The 21151-nt window shown below is 42.1% G+C and overlaps 1 protein-coding gene across 4 annotated transcripts in view; it reads right to left on the bottom strand.

Moving 5' to 3' along the window:
- LOC149153388 (hydroxyacylglutathione hydrolase 2, mitochondrial-like) overlaps positions 1-21151 on the bottom strand; it is a 323641-nt gene that overhangs the window by 156117 nt on the left and 146373 nt on the right. The gene's annotated exons all lie outside the window — the stretch shown is intronic.

Below are 21151 nucleotides of genomic sequence, written 5' to 3'. Positions count from 1 at the left end.
AGGAACTTGCATAGTAGCATTGACTGATTGTTGCTAGACCCGTCCTGGGCCAGTAGGGATCGCCTCTATCCGTAGAGGGGATTTACCTCTCCAACAATCTCGTTAAAGGCTTTGGGTCTACTAAATTTCATTTGGACTCTGGGGAATCTGTTTTGATTCATGACACGATGTATGTGTCGGGATTGAAGAAAAGTTTGGTATCTATATCCACTTTGGAAGACAAAGGAATGAGGGTTGTTTTCATCAAAGGAAAAGTACTTACTTGGTCTGTTGGATCCTCTATGAGAGATGCTTTCACATTGGGATCTAGATTTGAAGGACTCTATAGAGTCACTGGAAGACCTCTTCTAGCAATGGTACATGACACTAATCATCCAAGCAAGTTGTGGCACCGTAGATTGGCCCATCTACATTATGAAGCTCTTTTGAAATTGAAGAAGTTAGTTTTGGGGATTCCTGATGTTCAAGCTCATCATGTTGGAGTGTGCCCACGATGTGCCAGTGGAAAGAAGACAAGGGGACCATTCCCCTCTAGCAAGAACAAGTCTAAAGACATCCTCCATCTCATACATTCTGACATATGCAATCCAATGCCCGTACATTCACTAGGTGGCCATCTCTACTACATTACCTTCATTGATGATTTCTCAAGGAATACATGGATATATTACTTGAAGCATAAGGATAAGGCCTTCGATATGTTCAAGGACTTCAAGGCTTTGGTCAAAAATCAAATAGGGAAGAAAATTAAGATCTTCAGGTCTGATAACGGTGGAGAATACATTTCAACTGAATTCATTGACTTTTGCAAGAAAGAAAGTATCAAGAAGGAGACGATTGTGCCCTATAACCCCAAACAAAATGGAGTGCTTGAAAGAAAGAATAGGTCTATTGTGGAAGTTGCTCGACCCATGCTCCATGATCAAAAGTTGTCAAAGTTCCTTTCGGGAGAAGCAACAAACACAGTTGTATATGTTCAAAACAGGGTTCCTCATCAAGCATTGGACAACAAAACTCCTGAAGAAGTATTCACAGGTGTCAAGCCCAACATTGGTCACCTCCATATATTTGGCTACCCCGTATATTTTCATGTGCCGAAAGACAAAAGAAACAAGTTGGAAGCCACTGGAAGAAAAGTTATATTTGTTGGGTATTGTGAAGATTCTAAAGAATTTAGAATATATATTCATAGTCAAAGGAAGGTTGAAATTAGCATGGACATAACATTCGATGAAGATGCTTCCCTTGGGAAAGCAAGGGACCTTCTTCTGCCTCCTCCTTCTGAGAATGATATGAATAGTTTAGAAGGTCCTTTCGTGCTTGAATTCGAGAGAGACATTGTTGATGATCCCATGGAGCCCATGGACCCCTTAGATCCTCCTCCTTGTGATCCCCCTACCAGGAAGAGGCCACTTTGGCTTCGCGACACATTACAGGATGCCGAGAGACAAATTCCCGTTAGAGGGCCCTTTAGAGAAAGCAAGAAGTCGTACAAGTACTAATGATATGTCGTAGTGATGAGCAATATGATTCAAGTTGAGCCTCCCACTTTTGAAAGAGACATTAAAGAATAAGTCTAGAAGGATGTTATGGCTGAAGAATACGAACCCATTATGAGGAATGACGTTTGCGATGTTGTGTTGAGACCGAAGGGAAAATCAGTGGTGACTTCAAAATGGCTCGACAAAATCAAGCATGGAGATGATGGAAGCATCGAAAAATACAAGGCAAGGTTCAAAGCCCAAGGGTTCTCCCAAAAAGAAGGAGAAGATTATGATGATATATTTGCTCCTATCACCCAATACACCACCATTCGTTCGATAGTTCCCCTTGCCACAAGTCAAGGATGGACCCTGTCGTTGAACAGAGTGTCTAGGCACCGCAACAACGCTCAGAGTAAGGGTTGCCACTCTAATCCTTACTCACTCTGTTTAGACTCTCTCCTAGACAGGTCAATGGGGTAGTCCCTAAGGTAAACGGATGAGGATAGCCTGTGAAACACAGGCTCTAGGAGATTTAAATATGGACAACTTGACAAATGTATATGAGCCTTGATTAACTCAGATGAATAGATTAAACGGTAATGTAACCAAGACACGACCACAAAATAGAAATGATTATAGACTAGTGCCTTTATGTTCAATTAACCGTGGATTAAGTAAAAAACAAGTTATCCAGAACAATTTTCCAATATGTGACGAATATGAATAATCAATGTAAACGCCCAAAACTGCAATATGCAAGAGATTCTAGATTTAAAACAATTTTCATTAATGACCCAGATCTAGAATTAATTAACTTCCTCCAACAGTGAATATGATCTAAAACATTTATCGTTCCTTGACCATAGAAAAATCATGAAAATCGCATTTAATCACCAAATAATACAAAGGAACTTTAAATTAGAATTTTAATTATTCCTTAGGCAATTAGTTGAATTAAGAAATCAAAATCTTTTAATGTGACGGAATTAAAATGAATCAAAAGGGTTAAAAATTAAAATTTTAATGGGCCATAGGCCACATTAAAATATTAAATGTGAAAGCGCAAATCCCTTTTTAGTTTATTTTATTCTCAATCCCAAAGTCACAAAAAAATTTAAATTAATTTTTTTAATTTTTAGAATTTTTTAATGTTTTGGATTTTTTAATTTTTAGAATTTTTTTATGATTTTCTAATGAATTCTTTTTATGAAAATAAAAATAAAAATCATAAATAAAAAATAAAAAATGAGAAAATCAAATCAAATCAAAAATAAAAAAAGTCAAAGCAGCCGATCGAAATTAAAACAAATAAATGTAACTAAGGCAAATAATGAAAAAAAAAAAAAGTCAAATGTATGAAATCAAAACTAACCCAAAACATAAAAAATAAAAAAATAAAAAATAAAAAATAAATCTAGCCTAACATAACAATACGAATGAAAAAAAATCAAAATTTTTAAAAAATCTTAAGGCCAAAACCTAACTCACATAAATGTTAAAAAAAGGAATCGAAGTGTGTTTGTTGTTTGTGTTTGCAGTGCAGGTTGGAGCTTGACGGTGGATGTAGGAGTGCAGCTGACAGTGGAAGGGAAAGATCGAAGGGAGACAGAGCCGCAGATTGCAGTGAGGATGGTTCGACGGCAGCGTTTGGAAGAGGGTTTGGAGAGGAGCTCGACGGGCAGGTTTGCGTGGAAGGGAAGAAGACTACAGGTGAAGCGAAGGAGTATGAGCAGCTTCGAGGAGGGGACGAAGGAGCAGGGAGCGAGGAGGATAAGGTTGAGGGTTGCAGTGTAGGAGATGCAACAAGGAAGGAGAGTCCGAAGGGAATGAAGTTTTGCAGCTGCGGTAAGGAGAGGAACGCAGCGAGACGGTGATGAGAAAAGCTGGAATGGAAGGGCAGCGAGCAGATATGCAAATCGAGCAAGGGCTGCGGATAGGTTAGGGCGAGGAAATCGCATAGAGAGGGAGTCACAGAGAAGGAAGGGGGAGCAAGGGCCAAGGGTATGAGGAAATGCAGAGGGGGACGGACATGCAGACGAATTTGCTACAGCGGATCTAAGTAATCGGCTGGCTGAAAGGGAGTTAGCTGGATGCAGGGAGTCGTGCGTTTGCAGGTATGGCAGCGGAAGGCAGTGCATGAAGATGAAGGTTTGCAGTTGCGAGGAGAAAGGCTTTACGCAGATGCAGAAGAGAGTTGCGTTTGAGGGACAATTGCGGGTAGAATGAAGGATGCTACGAGTAAAAGAAAAGAGGGAGCCGCAGGAGAGCAGAGAGGTAGTGAGAGAGGGCAAATGAAGGGTTTGCATTAAGTGGAAGAGGGAGCTTGGGTGAACGCAGCAGAGAAAAACAGAGGGTTGCAAATTGTGGGTTGGACAAAAATTCGAGAGTAGAAGGGTACGCAGAGGTGTAGCTGTGGACCTCTCTTAAAAAAAATATTTCAATTTCTCTGCAACAAAAAAATTGAAAACCCCAGACAGCAAATAGGTAGCCAAAGAACCGAAGAGAGATTTCCAGATTAAGATGGTATACATCTGCTTAAGATTTCCCAATGAAACCCTTAAAAATTTAAATTATTTCTAGATTTAAAAAATTAAAAAAAAAAAAAAAACTTTCGATAGCAAAAATCTGGATAGAATCCCTACAAAAATGATGTTGATGAACCCCAGAGATCCAAATCTTACCCTCCAAGGCCTAGATCTAACCTCTATACAAATTTCTTCCTCAGATCTGTAGCTGCAAGACAATAAGAAAACACCCAAACGATATATACAATGATAAAAACTAAAACCCAGAAAAACCCAAGTCAGAAAACCGAAAATAATTTACAGATCTATGTACAAAAATGGTAGATCTATCAGATCTGAGGAGTGTGAGTCCGACTCCGCTTCCAGATCTGATAATCTAAGGCTCTCAATAGCTAGATCTATCAATTTCCCACATAAAAAAATAATTTTTTTAGATTTTAAAGGAGGTGCTTAACTCAAAACCCTTCATGCATCAGAAATAAAAATCTTATGATAAGCTCGGGATTAAATTAAGTTGGACTCTTCAGAAAACATGGATCAGGAGTTGGCTGACCCAACTGAAAATTTCCCCTAACGCCCGCGGATCTAAAAATCAAGACTTTTCTGCAAAACTCAATTCAGCGATCAAAATAGAGAGAGAAAATGATAATAAAATTCAGATAAATAGAGATACCTGCTATTACATTCAAAATTTAAATTATCACTTAAACCCCAGCGATTGAGCAAGATACCGTACTCAAATCACTCTTCGGAAGCTATCATCAATGGCTAAAAAAAATTTATGCATGAAAACAACACATCTTACAGTATTTCCATGAAGAGTAACACCGGCAAAAATTAACCCCAAAGACTTTCTTTATTATCCAAAAAAAAATTACAAGAGTTTTTCACTTGGCACACGACTCAAAGGTCGGATGAATTGACTGACAAATGACTTTCTATTTAAAGATAAATCCTCCAACGGCTAGTTCGAGTGATCCTCATCAAAGCAATCTCGACCGTTGATGAGAATTAAAATTTCTTTTAATCTCATCCGTCGAAATTTTTAAATATTTGGGGAAATTCGAATTTTTCAATTAAATGCATTTTAATTAAATTTTTGAAATAATTTCCCCAAAATTTTGACTTTGACTTAACCCTAGGGATCAAATGCTTAAAATTTATCAAAATAATTAATTTACCTTAGTCCCTGGATCTTTTAAAATTTAGTTTTTAAGGACCGACGAATTTTGCTTTTGGAGAATTTAAATTCACCTAGGACCTAAAATTAATTAAATTTCTGACTTAGAATTTTAATTAATTTTTGGCCAAGAAATTTAATTAATTAACCTATGAGGGGATATTTTTCCAACCATCAAGACACTTTACATCATGATTTTCATATTTTTTACATCATAAGGGAAAAAACCCATTTGTAATAAACCCTCACAGACTACCCATTTCTGCGACACAAATATAATCCAACAGACCAAGCAATTTGTAATAAAATAACCCAACCAAATAGTTAAGATTATTCCCAAATCACTTTTACATAGGCTCGATCTAAAACACTAGGACTCGCCTAAGATCCCAGTGACAAAATCATTCCAGCTTTGGGGTAAGACTGAAGGAAAACTCTATCGACCATCTGAGAATGGATCGGTGAGACAAAAAACCTCCCAGGATGTAGATCGTCACCAGAACAGTGGATTTACCTAAGCAATTACATACACGACAAAGATTTGCAGAGATTATTTACATCATATACATGAAGAATCAGTTTACATAACATCTTGGAAGTGAAACTGATGATGATAGTTGTACAGCACGAACACATCGATCAGGCGCTATCCCTTTTGTGAAAAAAGGGAGCGTACAACTATGGGTCGTTGACACGTATTGGTCAACGGACCCTTCATCAAATGAACATAAAGACGACATTCCTCCATGGCATGTTACAAGAAGAAGTTTGCGTTGAGCAACCATGGGGATTTGAAGTAGAGGACCAGAAGACACATGTTTGCAAGGTGAAGGCGACATTATATGGCTTGAAGGAAGCCCCAAAGCATGGTACGACCGCATTGACAGTTACTTGATGAAGTTGGGATTCACAAGGAGTGGTGCCAATCCAAACTTGTATTTCAAGATAGTCCAAGATATGCCTCTCATTTTGGTATTATATGTTGATGACTTATTCTTGACAGGTAGAAACCCTCTAATTCTTGAATGTAAGAGGGAGTTGGCTTCTAAATTCGAGATGAAAGATCTTGGTTTGATGCACTATTTTATGGGACTAGAGGTGTGGCAAAGGCCCGGTGAGATTTTCCTTTCACAAGGAAAATATGTTGTGAAACTGCTAGAGAGATTTGGCATGATTGAATGCAAGTCCTTTCCTACACCTATGGAGATGAATTTCAAGAAGTTATGTGAGGCTACCGGACCGAACTTAGCAAACCCTTCGGAGTATAGACACTGGTTGGTGCTCTGATGTTCCTCGTGAACACTCATCCGAACATACGCTTCACAGTTAACACTTTGAGCCAGTTTATGACCGAGCCACACCATGTAAATTGGGTCGCTGCCAAGCATGTATTGAGATATCTACATTGGACTATTAACCTTGGACTTAGATATGTTGTTGGAAATGTTAGGCTATATGGATATACAGATGCAGATTGGGTTTGTAGTTTTTGTCGACAAGAAGAATACTTTTGAATGTTATTTTAGTCTAGGATTTGCCATGATATCTTGGATGAGCTGGAAGCAAAAGTCTGTTTGCCCCTTAGCACAGCTGAGATTGAGTATATTGCAGGTAGCTTAGGGAGTTATGAAGCAGTTTGGTTGAGGAAGCTCTTTGGAGAGCTATTTGAGTAGGTCCTAGACACAACAATTATCTATTGCGACAACAAGAGTGGGATCTATTTGTCAGAGAATCTTGTGTTCCATGACAAGTCCAAGCATATTGAGATCAAATATCATTACATCTGAGACATGGTGCAGAGAGGAGCTATGAGACTCCTTCACATTTCGACAGATGATGTGATGTTCCTTTTTCTGGTGTTCCTTATGGCACGGTTAGGATGGAATTTCAAGGTTGGAGGCAGTCAGGTCAAGGTGCATGTTTACTTCATCAGTGAGCCAAGAGGCTTTTTGGAGAAGTTTTATGGGGTCTGGAGGAGTTCACTTACCATATTCATTATCAGGATCGATTCCACACAGCTTGCTTCTCGTTCCATTGCATTTTGATACTTCCCGTAAAATGGGGTTATGATTGTCCCTAACTCAATTAATTACGCTTAAGGTGGCATTCCAAGAGGAATACTTGACGAAACACCTTAGTGTAATAGCTTGTTGGAATGAAAACAAGATCTATAGGACTGGACGGTTATAAGTGATTGTCAGTGGCCTTAGGAGGTATGGTGGCCAATTTACCATTTTCCCGTAGTAAAAAGATATTTTAACTAAAATAAAAGAGGGAAAAGTGCTCAATGATTAAAATAATAATAAAATAGGAGCTTGTAGAGGGGTCCATCAGATCTATAAAAAGAGGAGAAGGCCATTAGAGGACATCTGGGATTTGATATTTCTTCTTGTATGAGAGATTTGAAAACCCGGTTCTCTACTTCATTTGTAGCCCCAAGACGGAAACCCTCGGGTGATTCAGTGAGATTGAGCGAGTAGCCATCTCCCCTTGGTGAATTCATCCAGAATTCACAGGAGAGCTTAGCAATGGCATTTCAGTTCAGTCTTGGAGGGCCAACACAGCTTTGGAGTAAATTCTTGAGGCCAATTTTCCATCTCCTCTATTTGGATTGTATCAGCATGTAAACCCTAGTTTATCTAATATAACAAGCTAAGGATTTTCTGTTCATCGAGTTATTGGATTGCATTGCTCTATCTGTTATGTTTTACATGGCAATATTCTGTTAAATGAATGAACTTTTTATGTATGCATTTTGTTGAGTTAAATTTGCCGAAATTTTTAGTTTGGAATATTACAAATGAGCAGATAACCGATATCCAAACCAAGGCTTTGCCGAAAGGGAAGTTCTTAGTCTTCAAAGAGCAGCTTAGACTGGTTGGATGACCCTTTTATATAAGGATCCTAGCTGATCAAGAAAATTGAGCAGTGCTCTTCCCCCCTAGTTGAGCTCACAAGGTGAGGAATGGAGTTGATGAGCTCCAGTGGATGAGATACCTCTGACCGATAGGGTGTAGAGACCTGGGATCTCCCCTAGTCAGAGTATGCCCCAATTAGCGCCCTACCAACTCTATGGGATAACCTCCCCATCTGGCCAATGGGATGAGGGACTTGGGATAGAGTGTGATCCCTACCCCTTGCAGTAGGTGGATCTCACCCAAGTTGATGGATGGAAGTGTTCTACCATCTAACTCTCTAGGGTTACGATGGGTAGAGTGTGATCCTTACCTTAGGTAAGTTGATCTCACCTATTGTCAGGAACTTTGGGATAGAGTGTGATCCTTACGCATTGGGGTAGGTTGGATCTCACCCATTGTCTTTAGTTTTGGTTGGTAGCTATGGCTCCCCGATGGTGATGATTCCAGGTGGTAGCTAAGTCTCCCCGATGGTGATGGAGTCAGGGTGGTAGCTAGAGCTCCCCTGCAGCTATTCCTCTTCTTTAGATTTGAGAGTGTTCAACATGAGACGAGCATAGAGAAGCATAAATGAGCAAGGATGCACATGACATGATGCCAAGATATTTGTGATGATCACATGATATAGTGGGAATTTCTCCCTAGCTGAGAGGGAGTGTTAATTTGGCAGCTTAGTGATAAATCCCAACCAATGGACTAAATTCCTCTTTCTGAGAGGACCAAATTTGACCTTTGAAGCACTTGATTTGGATAAGGGAAAGTGTATTTTGATGTGAAGCCCACAATATGACATTTGATCAAGTCGGCCTAGAGGATACATTGTCCCTCCTCCAACGCCTATAAACTAAGGACACCTCAAGCTCATTTGGACACCATTCATCAAACTTCTCTCTTCTTGGGTTTGATCTATCTGAAAAATTGCAGGGCTTCTCTCACACGTGCGAAGGAGAAAGAGGAAAAAATTACAGGTGGCCAAAATCTGAAGCTGACTGCAACTTTGACCAGCGTTGACCAGTGTTGACTTTGACTTTCTAGGCTGATTTTTGGTTTAATCTTTTGAAGGTATTTCTGTTTGGGAAGGCTGCACTTTTTGGCACAAAAACAGAGGTGTTTGACTTGGGTTGACCACAAAAGAAATTACAAACTTGACCGCAGACTTTTCTCTCTCATTTGACAGAGTTTGACTGGGTTTTTGATACTGTTTTGCGCTGACTTTGACCAGAAATTGAAGCCAAATTTTATTGTTGTTGACCAAGCTCTTGAAGGGTTGTTTGACTGTTGACTGAAGGAATGGTTAGGGCACATTGACTGCTGTTGACTTGGACAGATTTGCAGTTGCACTAGAGTTGACTTTTGTTGACTCGTCTCTAATTTGGATAATTGCTTGGCATATTGACATGATTGGATATTGGATATTGGTTTTGGATATTGGGTAGTCAAAGCTTAACTTTGACTCTTGGATAATGTACTCTCTCTGCTGAACATTTGAAGACAATCTAACAAAAGAAGAATTGCAAAGCATTTTCTCCCTTGTGGGGTTTTTCCCTGGTCATTGACCAAACATTTTGTCTCTTGTCTCTCCGTTATCTTTCATTGTGCATATTGTATAAATGCTCTATCTCCTATTACTCTATTGTTATTGGTTAATTGAAGAAGTGGAAATTGTAAATTGGATGCTATTGGAAATTGTTAAAGTGATAGTTGCAGGCTGCAGCATAGAACAATTCTTGAAGAAAATTAACACCACATAGGCTATATAGGTTGTACAACAGAAGATCCACAGTCATACAGCATACATGCAAGTTGTACAGCGAAGTGATAGGGCCTTACAACACAAAAGTGAGTTTGTAGAGGCAGCAATCAACAAATCAGGGATCGTACAGGCTATAGACAGCATAGCAGGGGTCTTTTCAGCTGGAAAAGTTGCCAAGTTTACTCTAGCTTGTATTTTTCTCAGTGGGAAGTTTATTTTCCTAGTTGGGAAAACCCTTGTATATTGATTATAATGAAACAATAGATTTGAAGGGCAGAATTTATGTGTGTGTGTATGTATGAGATTGAATGTTCTGCTTTTGTTGTTTGTAATGATCCTAAATAGGAATACAAGTGATAACAAGCAAGTAATACATGCAGCAAATTACAAACGAAATATTCAACAAACACCCATATAAAAGCTGCAAATGGAGAACTTTTGAGTCATTTTATTATATTTCTGCAAACCCAATACAGTTGATGATGGAAAGGTGCACCTGGGCTTGTCTCAATGGACAAGCAAGACCAAACCCAGGTGGGAAAATGGCTGAGCTGAAGGCTGCCCAACTGCTGCACCAATCTACACTGCGCTGCCCAGAAAACTACTGCTCTACTGAAGTTCGAATGGTTGGAATGTGCACTAAAACTGCCCAGAAATTTATATGCTTTTAACCCCGGGCTCTTTGGCCAAAACCCCGAAAAACCCAGATTTTAGCTAGTTTGGACTTCTGATTTTCGACCCCTTTGGAACCTCACCCCAAATTCGACATCCTAGAAACTGCCTGTAAATCCACCTGAAAACTCCTCCAAAATGTTGAGTTCACCCCTGCTATCCAATCCCTGACTCCCCGCATTATCTCTTGGCCCAAATCAACTGCTCCCAAGTGCCATGAAAATCTACTGAGTGGCCTCTGCGTTGTTCCTCAGCCTAGCAATTCGAATTGCTAAAATGTTGGCTCAGCTGGCTATAAAACCTAGCAAGAACGTTGGTCTAATGTTGCTACCTCAGCTCCCCAACTCCCGGACAAGCAATCAGATCTCTGCTTGCCTCAATCTCCCTCTGCGTGTTTCCTGGCTGCCTAGAAATACGCACTCCTTGCTTCTGCGTTGGCTGTTGGTGTATGTCACTGCCCTGGAACTCCTGAAAACTCTTGTGGAACAGCCTCCCTAGGGTGGGCATGGATGGTCCCCCGAAGTAGAGGTTGAATCTCCCGCTTGAGAGACTTGTGGCTAAACAGCCGGTAGACTTGCTAAACAACAGAGTGTACAAATGAGTGTTTGTTTGCAAATGTCAAAGATGAAAAACAAAATGAGAGTTGATCTCTCCTTATAGCTCCTTGGGCCTCCTTAGCCTCATGTGGGCCCCTCCATCCACCCATTCGATTTTCCCTCCAAGCATATCGAATGGCTAATTCGAACTCCCATGTGGGTGGCCCCCACATTCCACTAGCTACTAAATAAAGTCGAATTGGCCCCTTAGTCCCTAAGTCAAAAGTGTGGGGTCCTCTTCCTTAGTCAAAAATGTGCAAAATTGGGTGGCAGCACCCTGTTACTAATGTTTTTGAGAAGGGACATGACAGTCCTCCCCTCCCAAATGTTGTTTGCCCTCAAGCAACCTCAAAGTTGGGTGCTCCAATATGTGCTCACCTTCCTAGGTGGCATCCTCATCCGACAAGTTCTTCCAGTGCACCAAGAACTCCCTGATGGTCCTGCTCCTTAGTTTCCTCTCCCTGCTCTCCAAAATGGCCTCCAGTTCCAACACCAAGTGGGGTAGATCAGCCGTTTTTGTCACCTATTGTCCCAACACCCTCTTAAGGCATGAGACATGAAAAACAATGTGGATCCTACTCCCCTGAGGCAGCTCCAACTCATAAGCCACCTCCCCAACTCGTTTAATCACCCGATAGGGCCCATAGGAGTGTGGTTGTAGCTTCTCGGCCCCCTTTTGCTTCAACGTGGACTACCTGTGTAATGATCCTAAACAGGAATGGAAGTGATATAAAAAGCATGCAAACAATCCAGCAATCAAAAAAACAAAATATACATTAAGCACCTAAGGAAACACTAGAAATAGAGAACTGCTGAGCCATTTTATTACTTCTTCAGGAGTAAATACAATAGTAAAATAAAATAGTGCACCTGGGCTTGTCTCAATGGACAAGCATGACAAAACCCAGGTGAGAAAGTGTTGAACTGAAGGTTGCGACAACTGCTGCACCAAACTGAACTGTGCTACCCCAGAGAAACTGCTCCGTCTGTTGGCTTCGAAGAGTTGGAATCCCTATTTCCCGTGCTCAGAAAATTATGAGATTTCAGCTCCTTGCTCCTTGGCCTAAACCCAGAGAAAACCCATGAAGGAATTGGCCAAATGTTGACGTCAAAATTTTGGCCCAAATTCCCCTTAGCTCCTCTAGTTGTTGGCTGAGTTGGGACCCTTGTTTGACCTACTGTTTTAAAAACCGGCCGTTTCGACCCCGATTCGGCCAAGTTGGTCTGAGTCATAGCCCAACCAGGTCGACTCGGCCTTTGAACCGAACCGGCCGGCCGAGTTGGCTAACGACTTGGCCGGCTCGATAATAGCAGCCGGTCAAGTCACTTCAGTAGCATTTTTTTTGAAATTTCATTTTTGGGGACTCCCTGGGCTTCTTTGTCTGACTCGTGGGTTTCCCTGTCGACTCTGATCCAAAGGTTGAGCCAGATGATGTTGGCAACTCTAGCAGTAGCCAGTAGTACTGGTCACGGACTTTTGTTGTAGAGGCCATTTCTAGCCTCCTTGGTTATGTGCTTTTGTTTTGATGTCTATATCATCATCATGTATGTATTGGACAATGCACTGGGTGCCATTTTGATATAACGGATATATTCATGAGCCTACTTTGATCATATGTTGTCTTCTATCTATATTCTAATGTTATGTGTTTGGAAACATGAATTAAAATCTTTAAAATTATGTGCTTTTATAAAAAAAAAAATATTTAATGTATTTTTTACAACGACCGAGTCATTGAAATCGAGCCAGCCGAGTTGATACCGAGTCGGAGTCGGAGTCGAAGTCGACCCTCGGCTGAGTCGAAGTCGGAGCTGGAGTTTTAAAACATTGGTTTGACCCCTTAGATCTACCCAGAAAATTCTATAAAATTAGGAGTGTGATCCTTGCCCAAAACCCAAAAAGGGTTACCCTTGGTTCCAACCTTCAAAAATTGACCCTTCACAGCTTGGCTCTCCTCCAATTTCGAATTTTGTTGCTGTGAGTGATCCTGTCAATCTCTGCTCTCCCAACTCCATAAATCCTCCTCAAATGGCCCTCCAAGTGATCCCCTACTTCTCTCGGCCAACTCCAGCTCTACAATTCCTTCCTCCAACTCCCACGTGAGCCTAATGATGGCTCTCTGCGCAAGCCTAGGCAACTATAAATCAGTCTGCTAGGATGTTGGCTCTATTGGCTCCAAACTCGCAAGAAAGGCTGACCCTTTGTTGCTCTCCCAATCCTCTAACTCTCCCGCAAATGCTTGATCACTGATAGCTCCAAATTCCCCCTGCGTATTCTCCAACTAGCAAGAAATACGCACTCCCTGTTGTTGCTGAATGGTAGTGTTGTAACACACTCTTGGAACTCCTGAAATACTTATGGAACTACCTCTCTAGGGCGGGCACGAATGGTCCCCCGAAATAGAGGTTGAATCTCCCACTTGAGAGATTCGTGGCTAAACAATCGGTTGACTCAACTAAATAACAGAGTGAACAGTCAAGTAATTTTGATTGCAAGATGTAAGAATGAATCCAAAATGAGAGATGCTCCCTCCTTATAATTCCTTGGGCCTCCCTAGCCTCATGTGGGCCCCTCCATCCACCTATTCGACTTTCCCTCCAAGTTATTCGAATGGGCCAATTCGAACAACCATGTGGGTGGCCCCCACATTCCACTAGCAACCAAATAAAGTCGATTGCCTCCTAAGTCCCTAAGTCGAAAATGATGGATTCTCTTCCTTGGCCAAAATCGTGCAAAATTGTGTAGCAGCACCCTGTTACAAATATGTTTGAGAAAGGACATGACAGTCCTCCCCTCCCAAATTTTGCTTGCCCTCAAGCAACCTCAAAGTTGGGTGCTCCATGTGCTCACCCTCACAGGTGGCACCCTCATCCGACAAGCTCTTCCAATGCACCAAAAACAGGTCGCTTGTCCTCAAGCAATCCCTGAGCAAGCAACTTCTCTAACTGTTGCTCCCCACTGTCACTGCAAAATGTGCCAGGGTCCCAGATGTGCCATTGGATCGTGCCTGACCTCTGCACTGTCCTGATATGGAAGAATCCTTCAATACCAGGATTCTAGGCAATCCTGTCCAACATGAAGCTCCCCTCACTCCACTCACTATCTTGCCCGATGAAAGTACCAGAAGTACCCTGCTCCATCAGTGACTCACTAAAGCCCAATGGAAGATATGGATGATCCCCCCGTGCAGTAGTCGACGCATCCCTAAAGGTTATTGAGCTGTGAAGAGATGTGATGTCCCATTTCCCTGCTAGTCCCAAAGTGGTGCCACCATGCTGACATTGCACTACTCTGACTATGTCATACTCCCCATCGTGCGCAGTCAGTATCCTCCTCTCCTGGAAATCGATGGACTATTGAAAGAGGTGAGACACATCATGCCTGGGCATCTCCATTGCACCCAGGCCAACCCATCCAAATCTAACTCTAAACCTATGCAGCAAGAGAGAATGTCTGCCTCCCCATATGATGAAACCGTATGTGAACCCCCATGTGTCATCCCAAGATCGAACTATATCACTGTCTACCACAACTCCGCTCATCATGAGTGATCTATCGATCAACTGAATCCTTGCATCCCATAGCCAGACTTGCTGTGACATAGCCCTGTCAACTGATGGAATCCCTCTGGCCCTCGTCTCTAGTTCCAGCATGTGATCACTATATAGGCTCCATATATCATGGTTTAATCTGATGCATGCTACTCTGCCATGTGCTTGCCACTGTGTAGTATCGATGATCGCTAGAAGCCACATGTGCCAAAGAGCTACCCCCTGAATGCAACCAAAAGATGGGTATCTGATACTCATAATAGACTCAAGGTATGTGGATCCCTCTTGTCCCTGCCAACCATCTCCCTTGGGTCTGCCATCTGCACTCTTAATAATGTGCCAATATAAGGTCTGGAGCCCGAACACATACTAGGAAACTACCTTAGTCGTAACCGTTATCCTCTGCTCATGCTCAGTCCCGACATGCCTTGAGAAAAGAGTGACACAAGTCTCCCTTGGGACTAGATCCCTAAGCATAGGCTCGATGATGAACGATATGCCACCCCTGCACATGATCACCTCATCCCCCAACCTATGGCTGTTAACTAACACACCAACCCAATGCCAATGCTCAAAAGTCTCCCCCCTAATGCGCTGAGTGTCACCCAAATACCTCAATTGAGCTCCTCATCCCCCGCTGCTCATGCCCAGAGTGCAAAAAGTTGACAGCAAAATTGACTGCGCCTGCGAGGGATGTGGAAGAGGGTCAGGCATGTGAGTCCCCACAGATATCATCAAGTATTGCTCGTTTGTGTCCCTGTCAATCCTGGCGGAACTACGCCCAAAGGTATGCCCGGTGTTTCTATCCAAGTGTCTCCTTGGAGGCAACACTCCAAGACCTCGTTGTGCAGCACTATACATCCCTACATACCATCGATCATCCCCGTACTCCGGGACATGCCACTGTACACCGCGGCTTACCCCTGTACACCACTAGATACCCTCGACTACGGCTATGCCATCTTGTACTAGCCTGGGCCCCGCATGTGTCACTGTACCTGTCACTACCCACATGTACTCAATGCGATGTGAGGCACTCCCACTCCACAACGTAGTCCAACATACTATGACACACCACCCTGCATCTCCATGCTCCTCTGTAGGCCCCTGCTCCTCGCTCCATAGCCCCGCACACCACTGGATGTTATGGCCTAACGTTGGGTCTGTATGCATTAGACTGCATCCCTCTACATAACACTGGACGCTATGACATAACTCTATGTAGTCCTGTGTACCACTGCCCATTGTCGTACCACCCTGTAACATACAGTATCCTGCATGGGCCAAAATATCCACCTCTCTGCTAGTACGCCCTCCATGATGTGGGCTACATCCCCCCATCTGCTCTGAAAGACCTGAGCGGCCCGACTCCCCACATGCTAACGGAAATGACACTACTGCGCCTATCCTCAATAGTCCCATATGCTAGTAAGAAAGCACTCTCTCTATATAATGCCCTGTCTAATAGCTTGTCAATGCCACCTCCTCCTACCAGAGTAAGCTAGTCACCCTGTGACTCCACGCATTGTCAATATGCCAAGACAACTCATGAAATCTATCTGCTCACCTGTCAAACCATCCTGTCACTAGTGCTGACTGGGGCTCTGATGGAGATCTGAAAATGTGGGTGCACTCAAGCGTCAAATCCATCCTGTAGCTACTATCATTACCTACCAGCTCTATGATGTGATGGAAAATCCCACCTGGATCCCAAAAATAGTCTGGCCCTCGAGTCCCTTTGGTAATCCATGGCCTCTGCTGACATGTGGCCATGGATGTATCCAACCGCCTAACCTGCTCCATCGAGTACCAGCTCAGTACCTCTCGCCATCCAATCCCAAAGGAGAGATCGAATGTGTAATCCTCTGTGGAAGGAACAAGCCCTCCAAGTTGATGTGGTATCATGCTCAGCTCAGTCCTGCTAACCTGTCCACCCCCTCGGGTACGTCTAGACAACTCGGCCTCCCTCAATCCAATGCATAAGGGTGGGTTGATAACGCTATAGACCCCGCTAGTGGGCCTCTGAAGTGAACTGTGCTGAAAACCCAACACATGACCTCTATGCTGCCCCTCATCAATGGCTAGCCCAAGGGATGGTTGCACATCCTCCTCCATCACGGGCTCGACATGAGCCTTCGACTACTCCTCCATAAACAACCTAATATACACAATATGCTCACCAATCAGCTGTAGGCGACTGTCGTCTGGCAACTCCATCATAGATCTAGAGGCCTCTGTACCTATTGGCTCCTCAACAATAGTGGAGCTGTCTTCCAACACCTCACCAACCTGTGGTGCATTGTTATCACCTGAGAACTCGGTCACAACCCCGAATACCTCATCAATGGATGTATGCTCAACTATCTCTTTGCCAACCATGGCCCCTTCAACTACTCTTTCATTTTTTTTCTTAATACTTCTCATCATCCCTGCAAAATCCCACTAAATCTCCATTGGTTTGTGCATACCCCTTAGTTCACAGAATTCCCAAAAAGAGAGGGACGCCTGAATGCCATGACCCAATGATTGGTATGCCCTCCAGTTTTCCCCCAATAACTCCACATCAGTTGCAATCATGTCCAGATTCCCAACTGAGAAATGAATCAACTTCTTCCCCACATCAATCATCATTTGTTGTATCCTCACCACCTGTTAAAATTGGCAACTAGGGCCAAACTCCATGTGGGTCAGCTTATTTATGGTAGCTGATATTTTTATTGGATCCCTCTCGTCGAGAGGTGCAGGAGTGATCTAAAGATCATCCAGTTCCGATAAGTATTTATGGATATATGAATTTATTTTGATTATGAAATTATTATCAAGCCGACCAGCGACTTGTGTAGGCTCAAGAAGCTCAAACGTCATGTCTAATCAACCTATACATTTTTGGTATAAATAGAAGAGGATTTGAAGTCATTTTAGACACATCCTCTTCATGTGTGATCTCCTCTCCACGTCTTGGGTTTTTGGAGAAGGAAAAACACATAGAGGATACGCTGGCCTATGTACAAATGATGTCCTAGATCTAAAATGTAGGAGCAACGGTCATGAAGAAGTCTAGACGCAGATGAGGGGAGAAGATCCTAGGCACGTGAAGCCCTAAACGCTGTGATGAATTACGATCAACGTGATGCCCTATCTATTACCCTAATCCATTGTCATAAAAGGAACAGTCGCAGTCATATATAGAACCCGCAGCTATATGGAATGCAGCCATATATGAAACGCAGTCATATATAACCCGCAATTACATATGGTAAATACGCAGTCATGGTAACTACGCAGTCATGGCACGCAACAATCGATGTATGCAGATCTGGCAGCGTACGTAATATGAAGGTAGTCGCTGTAATATTAAAACGCAGTCAATGGATGCCTTAATCTACTGTTCAGATACGCTGGATGTGATATGTTGTTCATATACGCAGTTCATAATGGAAGTGATACGGTGTTTATATGCTGGACATATTACGCTGTTCATAGTTCATGATAAGGATATATACGAAGACATTTAAATGCAGGCCATGACATACATATGCAGGCAAATGAAGAAACCCTACCCACTGTAAAAGAGATGTATATATGTTGACCTGTAGCCTAATACGCAGGTCATGAACAGCATGGAAGTGAAGCCACAATAATACTAAGTTGTAGGTGACAGTGTGGTAAATCCAAGGCTGTCTATGGAAAGAAACAGTCTTTCTAAGCATATTGGACATTGTAATACAATAGTGATCTGAAGATGAAAATCTTGGACTGAGGGACTATGTTACACACAGCAATCCTGAGATATAGAACTCAGTGTCTTATGATAATCATGATGATGCACATTAGCAAGGGCAGCATGATAATCATGCACATTGGCAGGGGCAGCATAATGATGATGATGCACATTAGCAAGGAGCTACAAGATGAATGGGCAGCATGATGTATGGGCAGCATGATGTATGGGCTGCATAGTGATCATGAGCAGCATGATGATGCATGATGCAACATGGTGCTACACGGTTAAGTGCAGCAAATGAACGAAAAGTAGCACTACGATAGGTGAAGTCGTCACCTTGGAGAATCAGTTGAAGCAGAATGTCTTCAACTGATCTCATCGTTATAGGAGATGATCTATGCTCAGATCTAGATAAGTCAAAGTGTTGACTTCTGTTGTAAATGTACTATCTCTCTCTCTCTCTTTCTCTGCTGAACTTTGAAGAACATAAAAGAAGAATTGACCAAGGGTTTCCCACATTGTGGGGTTTGTCCCTGGCTAGTGCCACATCTTGTGTCCTCTTGTCTTGGCTTGTCTTCTGTGATTTATATTTATGTTCTATCTGTAGTTTACTTTAATGCTGATGTGATTGCTAACTGTGAAAATTTAAATAAATTGCTCTAAGCATAGAACATACCTAAAATTAACACCACCTCATTCCAAGTGACCACCATATTGTTTGATTCTAATTTTTCCCACATGTTGAGACAAGATTATGGCTCTGATACCACTGTAATGATCCTAAATAGGAATGTAAGTGATATACAAAGCATGCAAACAATCCAACAATCAGAAAAACGAAATATACATTAAGCACACAAGGAAACACTAGAAATAGAGAATTGTTGAGCCATTTAATTACTTCTTCAAGAGCAAATACAATAGTAAAATAGAATGGTGCACTTGGGCTTGTCTCAATGGACAAGCATGACAAAACCCAGGTGAGAAAGTGCTGAATTGAAGGCTGCTACAACTGCTACACCAAACTGAACTGCGTTGCCCCAGAAAACTACTCTATCTACTGACTTCGAAGGGTTGGAATCACTGTTTCTCGTGCTCAGAAAATTATGAGATTTCAGCTCCTTGCACCTTGGCCTAAACCCAGAAAAACCCACGAAGGAATTGGCCAAATGTCGACCTCGGACTTTTGGCCCAAATTCCCCTTAGCTCCTTTAGTTGTTGGCTGAGTTAGGACCCCTGTTTCACCCCTTCGATCTACCCAGAAAATTCTATAAAATTACGAGTGTGATCCTTGCCCAAATCCCAGAAAAACCCAGAAAGGGTTTCCCTTGGTTCCAACCTTAAAAAATTGACCCTTCACAACTTGGCCCTCCAATTTCGAATTTTGTTGCTGTGAGTGCCCCTGTCAATATCTGCTCTCCCAACTCCAACAATCCTCCTCAAGTGGCCCTCCATGTGATGTCTTACTTCTCGCGGCCAGCTCCAGCTCTACAATTCCTTCCTCCAACTGCGACATGAACCTAGTGAGAATGTTGCTCCAGCACTTTCTACGAGACAACCACCCATATAGAATGCTGCTCCACTAGTACTCTTATGATCATTAATGCTTCCTACCCAATCTACATCTGTAAAGGCTTGAATAATGAGATTGTTTCCCTTGGGATACCACAAGCCATATTCTGGTGTGCTCTTTAGATATCAAAGAATTCTTTTGACGGCAATAATATGTGATTCTTTTGATGCTGCTGCTTGGAATCTTGCTACTTGTCCAACTGCTTGCATAACATCTGGTCGGGAGGCTGTTACATATAGAAGAATACCAATCATAGATCTATACAACCTCTGATCCACATCCTTAGATGAGTTGTCTATGCTCAATTTGCAACCTGTTACCATCGGAGTAAGGACGGGTTTGCAATCTTCCATTTTGAATTTCTTGAGCATTTCCTTGATGTACTTGGCTTGACATATAAATATTCCTTTCTCTTGCTGAGATATTTGAAGCCCTAAGAAGTATGTCAACTCACCAAGTAAAGACATCTCAAACTCACTTTGCATCTTTGTAGCAAAGTTCTTACTTAGTCGATCATCATTGCTACCAAAGATTATATCATCCACATATACCTCAACGATTGTTAAATTATCCTTATCTATTTGTATGTAAAGATTGCTATCAGCAGTACCTTTCTTGAACCCTTGTTGACGTAGATATCTGTCAAGACGAGCATACCATGCTCTGGGAGCCTGCTTGAGACCATACAGAGCCTTCTTTAACTTGCAAACATAGTCTTCTTTTTCTGATAGTAGAAAACCTTCAGGTTGTTCGATGTAAACTTCTTCTTCTAATTCTCCATTCAGAAATGCTGACTTAACATCCATTTGGTAAACTTTTATTTTTCTTGAGCATGCATAGGCGAGAAACATCCGAATGGCTTCCATTCTGGCAATTGGTGCAAATGTTTCGTCGAAATCAATTCCTTCCACTTGTGCATAGCCTTTGCAAACCAATCTTGCTTTGTTTTTGGTAACCTGTCCATCTTCATTCAATTTGTTCCTGAACACCCATTTAGTCCCAATGACATTTTTATCTTTTGGTCGTGGAACTAATTCCCAGGTGTTATTCTTCTCGATTTGATCCAATTCTTCATTCATAGCTGCTACCCAATGTTCATTTTAGCTGGCTTCCTCAAAACTACTAGGCTCAAAGGTTGCTAGAAAAGCAATGTGAGATTGTTGTGATGAACGAAGTT

This window comes from Pinus tabuliformis, chromosome 9, assembly GCF_031772625.1.
Source record: "Pinus tabuliformis cultivar Carrire ecotype Pingquan chromosome 9, CPIR1, whole genome shotgun sequence".
Lineage (NCBI taxonomy): Eukaryota > Viridiplantae > Streptophyta > Pinopsida > Pinales > Pinaceae > Pinus > Pinus tabuliformis.
The sequence above is the reverse complement of the archived record's forward strand: the minus strand, read 5'-3'. Positions and strand labels throughout refer to the sequence as shown.